General features: G+C 42.1%; 1 protein-coding gene and 1 long non-coding RNA gene across 2 annotated transcripts in view; one reads left to right on the top strand and one right to left on the bottom strand.

Moving 5' to 3' along the window:
- Positions 1-14,025, bottom strand: part of nol4lb (nucleolar protein 4-like b) — a 521,420-nt gene that overhangs the window by 361,974 nt on the left and 145,421 nt on the right. The gene's annotated exons all lie outside the window — the stretch shown is intronic.
- The window catches only part of LOC122560171 (uncharacterized), a 45,039-nt gene continuing 44,775 nt past the window's right edge, over positions 13,762-14,025 (top strand). Inside the window, exon 1 of the long non-coding RNA XR_006314677.2 lies at positions 13,762-13,875. This is a non-coding gene — a long non-coding RNA (uncharacterized LOC122560171). The remainder of the gene's footprint in view (positions 13,876-14,025) is intronic.

The following is a 14,025-nucleotide window of genomic DNA, read 5'->3' as shown; positions in this document are numbered from 1 at the left end:
TGATCTGGAGTTATATTGTGGACAATGCAGAATCCAACCATTGATATCTCACTAAGTACATTTTGGCATCAGAATAGGATTTGACTCATGCTGTGGTTGATACATAATTTCAGATCACTTTTCCCCATCGAATTTATTCCTGTATCAACTCAACTTTCTCTTCTCTTATCCTTGGGTCCCTGCTACTTTTTCAATTTCTATCATAGAATCCCAACAGTGTGCAACATGCCCTTCGGCCCAACAAGTCCACACTGACTCTCCAAAGAGCTTCCCACCCATACTCACTGCCCGACCCTATCCCTGTAGCTTTGCATTTCCCATGGCTAATCCATCTAATTTACACATCCCTGGACACTATGGGCAATTCAGCATGGTCAATCCATCTAACCTGCACATCTTTGGACTGTGGGAGGAAACCAGAGAATCCAGAGAAAACCAACACAGACACAGGGGGAATATGCAAGCTTTACACACACAGTCACCCGAGGGTGGAATTGAACCTGGGGCCTCGGAGCTATGAGGCAACAGTGCTAACAACTGAGCCACCATGCCGCCTAGTTTAAATTGTCCTAATCTGATTCCTTTTCACCACAGGCATCTAGTCCCCCATACCACCAGCCCTCACTGGGACAGTTTTTGTGCCCTCCGGTTCTTCCTGAATGACCCTGTTCTTCATTGCTGAAGTTGTTCTTAAGTTGAACTATATCTCCTTTGACTCTATTCACTTGCCCTAAATAACTGGTGTTGCTATGGGAAACTGTAAGGGTCCTAGTTATGCCTGCCTTTTTGTGAATTATATGGAAAATTCTTTGTTCCAGTCTGAGTAACTTTACATCACTATTTACACTTATATTTTGATATAGTTGCTTTTCTACCAAACCACAAAAGATAACATTCACTTTGCTCCAAATTTTTACCCCTCCCTCAACTTCAAACTGTCCATCACCATCTTCCAAAACTTACATATCTCCTGTTCAGAATATAGGGTGCTGATCAATATCTGGCGTAATGGCCGATGATCCCCACAATTAACTTATTTACACTTCCTCCCATCCAACTTCCTGGAAGGACGCTCCCAGAATTTGCCACATTCTTTTCATGTTCTTTTCATTATATTTTCTATGCCAATATGTCAATATGTCTACTATTTCCCTTAAACAAAAAAATGTTTTTCATTGGAAACATGGTTTACAGACACCTCAATCATGTCCGTTCTATTTCATATATTCTGCCCTCATTGATCCCCATGCTCCCAGACCATGAAAAGATTCCTCTTTTCCTATCATTCATTCACCAACCCCAACATCATTCATCATTTATGCCAGCTCCAATGCTAAGCTACCACCAAACATATCTTCTCCTCCCATTCCAGCATTCCAAATGGGCCGTTCTCTCCACAATTCCCTGGTTCACTCATCCATCAACCCACCTTTTCTTGCAAGCACAAGCAATGCACCACTTGTTTATTTAACACCTCACCTCCTAGCATCCAGGTGTTCCTTCCTAATGATACAAAGATTTATTTGTACTTACTTGAATTTAGGACAATATATTCACTGCTAACTCTACAGATTCTACTATAAAGGAGAGAACAAATGCAGACTGGGTGATCATTTTACTGAACAAGGTCACACATAAGAGTGTCCCTGAGCGTTTTGTAACTTCCCATTTAAATTCTTGCTTCCACTCCTATTCTGACCTCAGCCTAATACACTATTCTAGTAAAACTTAAGGATCAGCACCTCATCTTTCAGTTGGGTATTTATAATCTTCCTGACTCCATGTGAGCAAATACAGCAGCATTACCAGTGTGGAGAAATTCTCTGATCAAGCCATGCTGTATTTTTGTCTCCACTATCACTTTGGATGGTATGTAGAACTTGTCCATCTGATCTAGTATGCAGATAAACCCCTTTTTTAACTGGACAGAATGCAAAAATCAGGAACATGTAGAAAAATAAAGTGGCTCAGGAACAGCCTGTTTTGGTATTTTCTTTTGTCTTGAAACTGTTTGAAATGCTGCTATCAAATTGTACAGAATAGTGCATGTTGTCATGAAAAAAATGGATGAAACTGGTATTTTGATGAACAGCCAAATTTTTCACAAAATCTCATACAGTCCTGTTCTGCTAACAATCTTGAATATGTTAGTGAGATCTGCAAATGTAAGCCAAAGAGATATGTTCTGTTATTTACACTTCTCTTGTAGCTTGCATATGCCAGCAAACTGCCAGCATGGAAACTGCAGTGTTTATAGATGCACTTGATCTGCAAGTAGATGGAACCTTTTCAATGTGACTGTAGTGAAGGTATTCCCAATGGCACTCCTTTGTTGCCTTCATTGTAATATAATATTCTGATTTTGCATCATTCGTACCCTATAAAATTAATCCTCTCTTTGACCAGAGAAGGGAAGACCAATAGGTATGCCAATAGAACTGTTCACTTGGTTCATGAATAGTTCAGCCAAAATACCATTCTTGCCTGGTGCCTTTTTGCTCACTAAGCAATCAGTTAAAAGACTCATGTATTGACTCTCCCATGCCTGTAAGTTTTTTCTCCCTGATTGTAAGCATCAAGAAAATTGTAGTCATGGTGCAGGTGTGACACCTCCATCCCTGATCACAATCGACAATACCTTGCTGGAAATGGAGTCATACAGTCGTACAGCACGGAAACAGACCCTTCAGTCTAACTAGTCCATGCTGACCATAATCCCAAACTAAATTAGTTCTACGTGTCTGCACTTGGCAAATTAGCAGATTACACTATTTAGGGTCCACATGGATATACTGTTTCTTGATGCAGAATTTGATGAATGCATTGAAGAAGCAGCTCCCACCTTTGGTGAGCTTGTGCAACATGTATGAAAAAATATCAAGCTGACGCTATGATCCAGATTCAAGACTGTGGTGCTGGAAAAGCACAGCAGGTCAGGCAGCATCCGAGGAGCAGGAGAATCGATGTTTCAGGCACAAGCCCTTCATCAGCATTCGAATCTGATCTCCAACATCTGCAGTCCTCACTTTCCTCTATGTTCCACATGTTGATTTAAGAAACCTGTATATCCCACACTTTCTGGATGACTTTGAAACATGAATAATTTTTGCAGCTATCAAGAAGAGAAGTTCAGCAACTTTCATCTTCAGTGTGTGGAAAGTTATGCTGGGCATTTCGTGGAAGAATAAAGTAATGAATGCAAAGCTGCTGAGAATGGTGGAATTCATTAATTATTCATTTGCTAATTTGGGCATGTTTGCTGCATGGAAGATAGTCACATACTTAAGAATTAGCATATGTGAGGCTGAGAGTTACATGTGTAGTGCTGGAAAGGCACTACAGGCCAGGCAACATCTGAGGAACAGGAGAATCGACATTTTAGACATAAGCCCTCCATTAGGAATTCCTTGACTCTGAGCTCCAACATCTGCAGTCCTCACTTTCTCCTGAGTTACATGGATAACACATTTTGAAAGGTGGTTACACTGCACCTCAAGGATGAAAGAAAGGAATAGTCCAAGAGAAACAGGCAGAAAATGCAGGATTCCCCTGAGGTCCCACTCACAAAATAGTTTTCCATTTTGGAAACTGATTAGGCCATGCTCCTCAAGGGACTCTGGCCAGATTCAACCTTCTGGCACCACAAACAGCCTATCGTACAGGAGTATAGGGAGAAGAAAGCAGGAGTGTTAGTGATAGGAACAGTTAGGGGAACAGACAGGCATTTCTACGATGGCAAATGTGACTCCAAGAGGATGTGTTGCCTCCCAGGGCCAGGATCAGAAATGTCACTGAAGAGCTACAGGGCATTCCAAGTGGGAGTGTGATAAGACAGAAGTCATGATATGTGCTGGTACCAATGATAAAGATAAAATGAAGGATGAGGTCTTGCAACAAGAATTCAGGGATTTAGGCAGTGGCTTAAAAAACAGGACCTCAAAAGTTGTAATCTCTAGTGTCACATTCTAGTGAAGTAAGAGAATAGTGCAGATAAATATGTTGGTCAAGAGTTGGTGTAAGGGTGAGAGTTTTAGAATCCTGGATCACTGGGACTGTTTCTGGGGAAAGTATGACCTGTACAAGTGGGATGGTCTGCACTTGAAGCAGTATGGGACCAACATCCTTGCAGGTAGATTTTCATTATAGAATCCCTACTGCGTGGATGAAGGCCATTCAGCCCAACAAGCACACACTGACCCTCCAAAGAGCATTCCACCCAGAACCACCGCCTACCCTATCCCTGTAACCCTCCATTTCCCATGAGTAATCCACCTAAACTACACATCCCTGGACACTATGGGCAATTTAGCACAGCCAATCCACCTAATCTGTACATCTTTGGATTGTCAGAGGAAATCGGAGCATTCAGAGTAAACCCACACAGACATGGGGAGAACATGCAATCTCCACACCAACAGTTGCCCGAAACTGGAATCAAACCTGGGCCCCCGGTGCTGTCAGGTAGCTGTGCTAACCACTGAGCCACCATGCTGCCTGTGCCACTGGTTCAGCAGCAGGGGTGGGAGGATGGGTATGACACAGAGTGTTAGTACAACAGAGCCACACTGTACTATAGTAAAGAAATCAAGATAGAGAGACCTCAGCCATATTCAGTTTCAAGGGAATAAGGCAAGATTGGATTACTTTGATGCAATAAGTATTATAGGTAAACAGATGAATTAAGGGTGTGGATTGTCCTGTAGAATGATGATAGTATTGCCATCATGAAGATGTGGTTCAGGGAGAGGCAGGAGTTCAAGGTGCAGGATCTTCAAGCAAGACAGGAAAGGCTGTAAAAGAGGAGGTGGTGTAGCATTATTAATTAAGGAGTCAATTACTGCAGTAAGAAGGGATGGTATCTTGGAAGGATCTTGAAACAAGGCTTTGCAAGTAGAGTTTAGGAACAAATGGTGGCATTCACATTGCTAACAGTATATTGTTGGTCTCCAAAACATCAGCAGACAACAGAGCAGCAGATATGTAAACAATATACTGAAGCGTGTAAAAATTATAATAATAGGATAATTATATTGGGGTTTTCAAATTCCCAACATTATTTGGGATATTCATAATGTAAAGTGTTTCGAGGGAATGGATTTCTTGAAGTGTGTTCAGGAGATCCTTTTATGTCAATGTGCAGAAGGTCCAACAAGAGATGGTACAGAGCTGGACATAATTCTAGGGAATGAAGCCAAATAGGATGTTCAAGTTGGCACTGGGGGAACATTTTATTGATCGCGTCCATATGGAAAAGGAAAACGTTGGTCTACAAAAAAAATTTTTGGATTCGGATTAGGCAGATTTTATGTAAAATAAGTCAGGATCTGACCAAAGTAGACTGGGAACAGCTTCCTGTGGGAAAATCTACAGCAGAATCTACACTGGTGTTCAAAAGGAAATGGGGCTCCCTTAAGGGTGAAATGTACAAGCCAGAAGTCCAGAGAACGCTTGATGCTTCAAAATATTCAGGACTGGATAAGAAAGCAAAGAAATCCTTTTAGCTGGTACAAAGGGAGCCAATCAATGGGAGCCCTGATGGAATATAGGTATTGCAGGGGAAATCTTAAGAAAGCAATTAGGTGAGCAAAGAAGGACATGAAGGAAAGGGAGAATTCCTAGTTATCTATAAACATATTAAAGGGAAGAGGATAACCAGGGTAAGAGTAGGACCCATTAAGGACCAAGGGAGCAATCTATGGAACCAAATTATATTGGCAAGGTGTTAATAAGTACTTCACATCTGTCTTCATTTGGGAGGAGGAGGATGTAGGAGGAGGGACTGTGAGGTTTTTCAGCAGATTACATAGTGACTGAGGAGGAATTGGAGGTTGTGGCTTAAAGTGGACAATTCCCCAGATCAGGATGAGTTGTATCCCAGGCTGCTGTATAAGGCAAAAGAGGATTTTACAGCGACTCTGACCCAACTTTTAAAATCCTATCTAGCTACAGGGAGGGGGTCCCAGAAGACTAAAGGATAACTAAAGTAGTTCCACTTTTTAAAAATTGTGGTAGAGATAAACCAGGGAATGACAGACCAGTGAGTCAAATGGGACAGAAACTGTTGGAGAAAATTTCGAGGAAAGAATGAATCCCCAGTTGGAGAGGCAAGGTTTGACCAGGAATAGTCAACATAGGTTTGTCAGGGGGAAGTCATGTCTAATGAATTTGATAGGAGCTGGGGCTGTTTTCCCTGGAGCATTGGAGGCTGAGGGGTGACCTTATAGAGGTTTACAAAATCATGAGGGGCAAGGATAGGATAAATAGACAAAGTCTTTTCCCTGGGGTCAGGGAGTCCAGAACTAGAGGGCATAGATTTAGGGTGAGAGGGGAAAAATATAAAAGGAACCTAAGGGGCAACTTTTTCATGCAGAGGGTGGTACGTGTATGGAATGAGCTGCCAGAGGAAGTGGTGGAGGCTGGTACAATTGCAACATTTCAAAGGCATTTGGATGGGTATATGAGTAGGAAGGATTTGGAGGGATATGGGCCGGGTGCTGGCAGGTGGTACTAGATTGGGTTGGGATATCTAGTTGGCATGGACGGGTTAGACCGAAGGATCTGTTTCCGTGCTGTACATCTCTATGACCCTATGATTCTAGATGATCAGATATATAGATGAGGCTAGTGCAGTTGGTGCAGTTTATGTGGATTTGAGCAACGTCTCTAACAATATCCCACCATGGGAAACTGATTACACATGGGATCCAGGATAACTTGGCAAATTGGGAAAATTAGCTGACTGAGAGGAAATAATTAGCAGTGATAGGAGGCTGTTTGTGTAAGTGGAGGCCAGAATCCGGCGATCAGTGCTAGGTCCCTTATTTTCTGTGATAAAAGGAGATGATATGTTTATTTGTAGCTAATATGAAAATTGGCCCGATGGTTGCTAGTGAGAAAGGTGGTGTTAGGTTACAGGAAGATATAGGTGGGCTGGTCACAAGACCTAAGAAATTGGATCAGATCTGTCTATCATTCAACAGGTTCATGGCTAATTCAACATTCCTCACATCCACTTTCTTGCATTTTCCTTATAATCCTCGACTCCCCTCCTAATCAACAATCTTATCTATTTCAGCCTTAAATATGTACAAGGACTCTGCCCCCACAGCTCTCTATGGCATGGAGTTCCAAAGTCTCTCTACCCTTGGAGAGAAGAAATTTCTCTTCATTTCACTTTCAAATTGGCATTCTTTTTTTTTGATTATCCCGCCAGTCCCAGACTCTCCCATGAGAGGAAACATCCTCTCTGCATTTACCCTTTCAAGCCCCTAAGAATTGTGGGCAGCACGGTGGCACAGTGGTTAGCACTGCTGCCTCACAGCGCCGGAGACCCGGGTTCAATTCCCGCCTCAGGCGACTGACTGTGTGGAGTTTGCACGTTCTCCCCGTGTCTGCGTGGGTTTCCTCCGGGTGCTCCGGTTTCCTCCCACAGTCCAAAGATGTGCAGGTCAGATGAATTGGCCATGCTAAATTGCCCGTAGTGTTAGGTAAGGGGTAAATGTAGGGGTATGGGTGGGTTGCGCTTCAGCGGGTCGGTGTGGACTTGTTGGGCCGAAGGGCCTGTTTCCACACTGTAATGTAACCTAAACCTAAAACAAAATCCGATATGTTTTAACGATTCACCTTTCTCATTCTTTTAAACTTCCCAACTTGTTTAGCCTTTGCTGATAAGACAATTCCTCCATTTTGGGGATCATCCCAGTGAGGAGAAAGTGAGGTCTGCAGATGCTGGAGATCAAAGTTGAAACTTTATTGCTGGAACAGCACAGCAGGTCAGGCAGCATCCAGGGAACAGGAGATTCGACGTTTCGGGCACAGGCCCTTCTTCAGGAATGAGCAGAGTGTGTTCAGCAGGAGAAGATAAAAGGTAGGGAGGAGGGACTTGGAGGAGGGGCGTTGGAAATGTGATAGGTGGAAAGAGGTCAAGGTGAGGGTGATAGGTCGGAGTAGGATGGAGGCGGAGAGGTCAAGAAGAAGACTGCAGGTCAGGAAGGCGGTGCCGGGCTGGAGGGATTCGGCTGAGACAAGGTGGGGGGAGGGGGGATGAAGAAACTGGTGAAGTCCAAGTTCATCCCCTGTGGTTGGAGGGTTCCCAGTCGGAAGATAAGACGCTCCTCCTCCGACCGTCGCGTTGTTGTGGTTTGGCGGTGGATGAGTCCAATGACCTGCATATCCTCGGTGGAGTGGGAGGGGGAGTTGAAATGCTGTGCTACAGGGTGGTTGGGTTGGTTCGTCCGGGTGGCCCAGAGGTGCTCTCTGCTTCACCAGTTTCTTCATCCCCCCTCCCCCCACCTTGTCTCAGCCGAATCCCTCCAGCCTGGCACCGCCTTCCTGACCTGCAGTCTTCTTCTTGACCTCTCCGCCTCCATCCTACTCCGACCTATCACCCTCACCTTGACCTCTTTCCACCTATCACATTTCCAACGCCCCTCCTCCAAGTCCCTCCTCCCTACCTTTTATCTTCTCCTGCTGATCATCCCAGTGAACCTTCTCTGAACTGCCTCCAATGAAATGATGTCTTTCCTTACACAAGAGGATCAAAGCTGCTCACAGTATTCCAGATATGGTTTCATCAGCACCTTGTACAGTTGCAGTAAGACATACTCCAGCTCTTGTTGGCAAATGGGTAGATCAGAGGCAGATGGAAGTTAACCCTGAAAAATGTGAGGTGATGCAATTTTGACATAACAAGACAAGGCAATACTTAATGAATGGTAGGAGATTAGGGAACTCAGTAGAATAGAGAGATGTTGGGGTGCTTATTCACAGATCCCTGAAGATGATAGGATAGATTAATAGGGTAGTTAAGAAGAGATATGGGAAACTTGGCTTTATTAGTCATGGATTTGATTATAAGAGCAGGATTGCAATTTTGAAGCTGTCCAAAACTTTGGTTGGGCCACTGCTGGAGTACCATGTCCAGTCCTGGTCATCTCACTGTAGGAAGATTGTGATTGCAGTTAGTACAGAGGAGATTCACCAAGGTGTTGCTTGAGATGGAACATTTTACAGGCAGAGGCTTAGGCTGTTTTCTTTGGTGCAGAGAACACTGAGGGGGATCTGACTGAGCTGTACAAGATTATGAAGGGCATGGGCAGAGTGGATACAAAGTAGCTGTTCCCCTTAGTTGAAGAGCCAATAACAAGGGGGTATAATTTTAGGGTGAAGGGCAGGAGGTTTTGAAGGGATCGGAAGAAAGCATTTTTAATCCAGAGGGTGGTGGGAATCTGGAATGCATTGCCTGGGACGGTAGTAGAGGCATGAATGCGCACAATCTTTAAAAAGTAAACAGATGAGCACTTAATGGCTATGGACCAAATGCTGCAAAGTGGGATTAGTGCAAGCTAAGTTATTGCAAACTCAATGGGCTTAAGGCCCTCTTCTGTGCTGTGTGACTCTCCAACTGTACGATTGTGTAGTGAGTTAGCTGGGATCTTCAAGAGCAAAGATAGACATTGATGGAAATACTCAGGAGGTCTCTCATCATCTGTGGAGTCAAAGCTGAGTTAATGTTTCGGGTCCAGTGACCCTTCTTCAGAACTGGACCTGAAACATTGACTTTGCTGTGTCTCCATAGGTGCTTTCAGACCTGAGTTTTTCCAGCAATTTCTGTTTTTGTTCCTGATTTCCAGCATGCAGAGTCTTTTTTTTAATTCATTTTTTTGTGGGATGTGGGCATCACTGGCTGGCCAGCATTTTATTGCCCGTGTTTAATTGCCTTTGAGAAGGTGGTGGTGAGCCGCCTTCTTGAACTGCTGCAGTCCATCTTATCCTTTAAAAATTCTTCCAACTATGATATGAAGGCCCTAAAGATCTACTCTTGCTCCTGGGTCACAACAAAGAAAAATGACAACATCATCTCAGTGTTCCACTGTGACAATCTGTGATGATGTCAGCTTGACAACGGACACCAACATCAGAACAATAACCCTCAATGACACCTGTGGGAACTAGTGGAGTTGATGGCATGGTGGTATTGTTAGAGTAGTAATCCAGGTAATGTTCTTGCACACAGATCTGAAAACCACCATGGCAAATGTAAAACCTTATGCTAACTATTTAGTAATTATTGTAAAAACCCAGCTGGTTTACTGATGTCTTTTAGAGAAGGAGAACTGCCATCCTAACCTGGTCTGATGCATGTAACTCCAAATCCACAGCAATGTTGTTCACTGTTAATTGCCCTTTGAAATAGCTAGCAAACAACTCTTGCACTAAGAGCATTTAGAGATATGCAACAAATGCTGGCCCACTTACATCCCATGAATGAATAAAATAAAATGGCAGAATCTGCCACTCATAAATTGTCTTCTTCAGCTACCAATAAAATTGCTGAGAAGGTACCCCATACACAACAAATTTGATTTTATACTTGTCTATTGTCTTACAACAGAAAGTTGCTGATGATCAATCTTCCTGGCATAGTATTAAGTTCACTATTGCAGGTTACAACCACTGCTCCCATTTATCTGCTTTTTCTCTCTCACACAGGTCACTTCATGACCTTCTGGACATTTTTTGCATTTACCTTGCTATTTCAAGTCATTATGAGTTTAAATCCACTCAAATACTTTGCATCAGGTTGAAATAGGTAGTTCAACCATATCACTTGATATTACTCAAATCTCAGAGAAGCTAATATCTGGCTCACAATGATGTTCCTTGATTTTGAATATTTAAACATTTAACATTAAACATTAATAAGTTTGCAGATGACACCAAAATTGGAAGTGTCGTGGACAGTGAAGAAGGTTACCTCAGATTACAACGGGATCTTGATCAGATGGGCCAATGGGCTGATAAGTGGCAGATGGAATTTAATTTAGATAAATTTGAGGGGTGCATTTTGGGAAAGTAAATCTTAGCAGGACTTATACATTTAATGGTAAGGTCCTAGGGAGTGTTGCTGAACAGAGACCTTGGAGTGCAGGTTCATAGCTCCTTGGAAGTAAAGTCGCAGGTAGATCAGATAGAGAAGGCGGCATTTGGTATGCTTTCCTTTATTGGTCAGAGTATCAGTACACGAGTTGGGCAGTCATGTTGCGGCTATACAGGACATTGGTTAGCCACTGTTGGAATATTGCATGCAATTCTGGTCTCCTTCCTATTGGAAGGATGTTGTGAAACTTGAAAAGATTCAGAAAAGACTTACAAGGATGTTGCCAGGGTTGGAAGATTTGAGCTATAGGAAGAGATTGAACAGGCTGGGGCTGTTTTCCCTGGAGCGTCGGAGGCTGAGGGGTGACCTTATAGAGGTTTATAAAATCATGAGGGGCATGGATAGGATAAATAGATAAAGTATTTTCCCTGGGGGGGGGTGTCCAGAACCAGAGGGCATACGTTTAGGTTGAGTGGGGAAAAGTATAAAAGGGACTTAAGGGGCAACTTTTTCACGTAGAGTGTGATACGTGTATGGAACGAGCTGCCAGAGGACATGGTGGAGGCTAGTACAATTGCAACATTTAAAAGGCATCTGGATAGATGTATGAATAGGATAGGTTTAGAGGGATATGGGCCAGGTGCTGGCAGGTAGGACTAGATTAGGTTAGAATATCTGGTCGGCATGGATGAGTTGGACCAAAGTGTCTGCTTCCATGCTGTACATCTCTACAACTTTATAACTCTATTTTAAATTAAACTAATAATCCAAATGATACAATCTCAGAAAAAAAAGTAAGAAGCATCATTGTTTTATAATTTACAAGAGGAGGGCTGTGTAAGCTGAAAATGACTGTTGGTATCACAAACAAATGCTTAAAGCTATGAGATTGTTTTCCTCAATGTTTAACGTAATGCAATGACTAACCATATGAATGGGTTAAATGTCTCCTAAAACTGCTACAAAGGAATATCATACTAATTCCAGGTTGATGCATTTTCTTTGAATGAAGCACCAGGATTTTAAACAAAAGCTATCTGACAAAAAAAACACAAAATGCCAGAAATACTCAGCAGGTCTGACAGAATCCATGGAATAAGAAACAGAGTTAATGCCTCAGGTCTGTGACCTTCTCAATTGATCAGAGAATGAGCAAAGTTAGACTTGTAATTGGTTTTGAGTAAGTGACAGTGGAGAGTGTGAAGAAGCAGAAAAGAGAGGATGTGTGAACAGAAGTAAAAACAGAATGCTGGAGAAATGCTACAGATCTGGTAGCATCTGGTGAGAGACAAAGTTAACATTTCATGTCCAATATGACTTCTTCAGAATTGAAGAAACTGTATCTCTACGTCTCTTCTCCAGTACCATTAGCATTCCTTTTGCTTTTTGCTTTGGGCACTGCTACCATCTGTTCTACTTGCTCTTCCTTCTCTCTTTTTCAATAACATAAAACCCATCACCTCCCCAGCTTCCTTCAGTTCAACTTGAAACACTGACTCTGTTTCTCTCTCCACAGATGCTACTAGACACCATCCATATAAATGCAGAGTAAATGAATTATTAAAGGAAAAAAAAAGAGAAAAACAAACCAGCACAAATAAAACCCCAAAACGAAGTGGGGACAGAGATTGTGATCTAAAATTGTTTGTATTGACTCTTGAAGGCTAAGTGCTTAGTCAAAAGACAGGAATGAATTAAAAGTAGGACTAGGCCACTCAGCCAATTGAGCCTGCTCCAACATTCAATAAAGTTTTAAAAATTTCCCTCATCTCTGTCTTAAATAGGAGGTCCTTTATTTTTAAACAGTGATTCCGGTACTGTTCTGAAATGCTGTTATTCAAGCTTGTGTTTATCTTAGTGGAACATTGCTGAAGGCCAAGGCCAGAAATTGAGAAAAATAATGTCTACCTTGTTTCTGCTCTCATCTTTCTGCCCTTGGCCTGTTTCAAATGAACCTCAGTTCAAACTTGAGGAATAGCAAATCATCGTTTCTGGACTCAACACTGACGTTCAACAATTTAGTTTGTTATTTCTAACCGATTCTGTTCTTTCTCTTTTGCTTCATTCTACCCTACCCCACTCCATTCAGACAATAGCTATCCTCCCATTCACACCTTTCTACAGACATCTTTTATTTCTTTACTTGGCACTTTGGCTTTGCAAGATGTCTTCTGTTATTTAATCTCTCTTTCATTTCACCTTTTCACAGACCTTCTCTTTCATTCTTCTCATCTTTCCATCTTTCACTTGCAAAACACCTATTATGTATTCATATTTTTTCAGAAAATGTTGGAGGAACACAGCAGGTCTGCCTCATCTGTGGAGAAGCAAAGGTAATGTTTGGAGTCAGATATGACATCTTCCAAATGGTAACTTGTTTCTCTGCATAGATATTACCAGACCTGATGAGAATATACAGCATTTCCTGTTTTATTATGAACATTTGAAGCCTCCATTATGTTTTGTAATATCTATTTACTTTTGTTTTTATTTTTTTCTGATACTAGAATGGCGATTATAAGTAAGGAACTGCGGGATGAGAGGCACCATACCGTCCCAGGAGAGGTTCCCAGAGACAACTTAACACGGCCATGGAGTTTTTTCTGTTTCCCTGCGTTCTTCAAAATCTGGCACGTTTAATTCTATCAGTCTTGTTACTTCTTTCAAACTATTATTTCTGCCCTTCACATATTTAGTAAATTTTGCAGAGCACTCTACAAAATACCACTCAACAAAAGACGGGAGCATGCGTCTTGAAACATTCTTAAACCTGAAATGTTATCTTGCTGTCTTGTTTCGCCTCCGTTGTCTGAATAGCTGATGAATATATTTTTAAACTTGGCTTTTCCTTAATTTGTTTTCATTTATTTTTTGTCTATTTAGGCCCAGGTCCTGTTTGGACTTTCAATATTACCAGTGACGAAAAATTAATTTCTCATCAACCTGGAAGAGTCGCTGTGCCCGGAAACGTGGAGAGGAAAGTTGGCCTTTTAAATGTGAGTTTTTAAATAATGCATGATTATAATTCCAATTTTTACTTACTGTTCTGAAATTTCAGTTTTCTGTGTATACGGTTTCATTTCGTTTATGTATGAGTCATAAAGAATATTTATTTTTATATTGTTCTCCGCCCCCCCGAGCAGACT

Source organism: Chiloscyllium plagiosum, unplaced genomic scaffold (genome assembly GCF_037043375.1).
Source record: "Chiloscyllium plagiosum isolate Xiang-an unplaced genomic scaffold, Cpla_swu_hap1 HiC_scaffold_15, whole genome shotgun sequence".
NCBI lineage: Eukaryota > Metazoa > Chordata > Chondrichthyes > Orectolobiformes > Hemiscylliidae > Chiloscyllium > Chiloscyllium plagiosum.
Note: the sequence above shows the minus strand (reverse complement) of the source record. Positions and strands in the feature narration are given on the sequence as shown.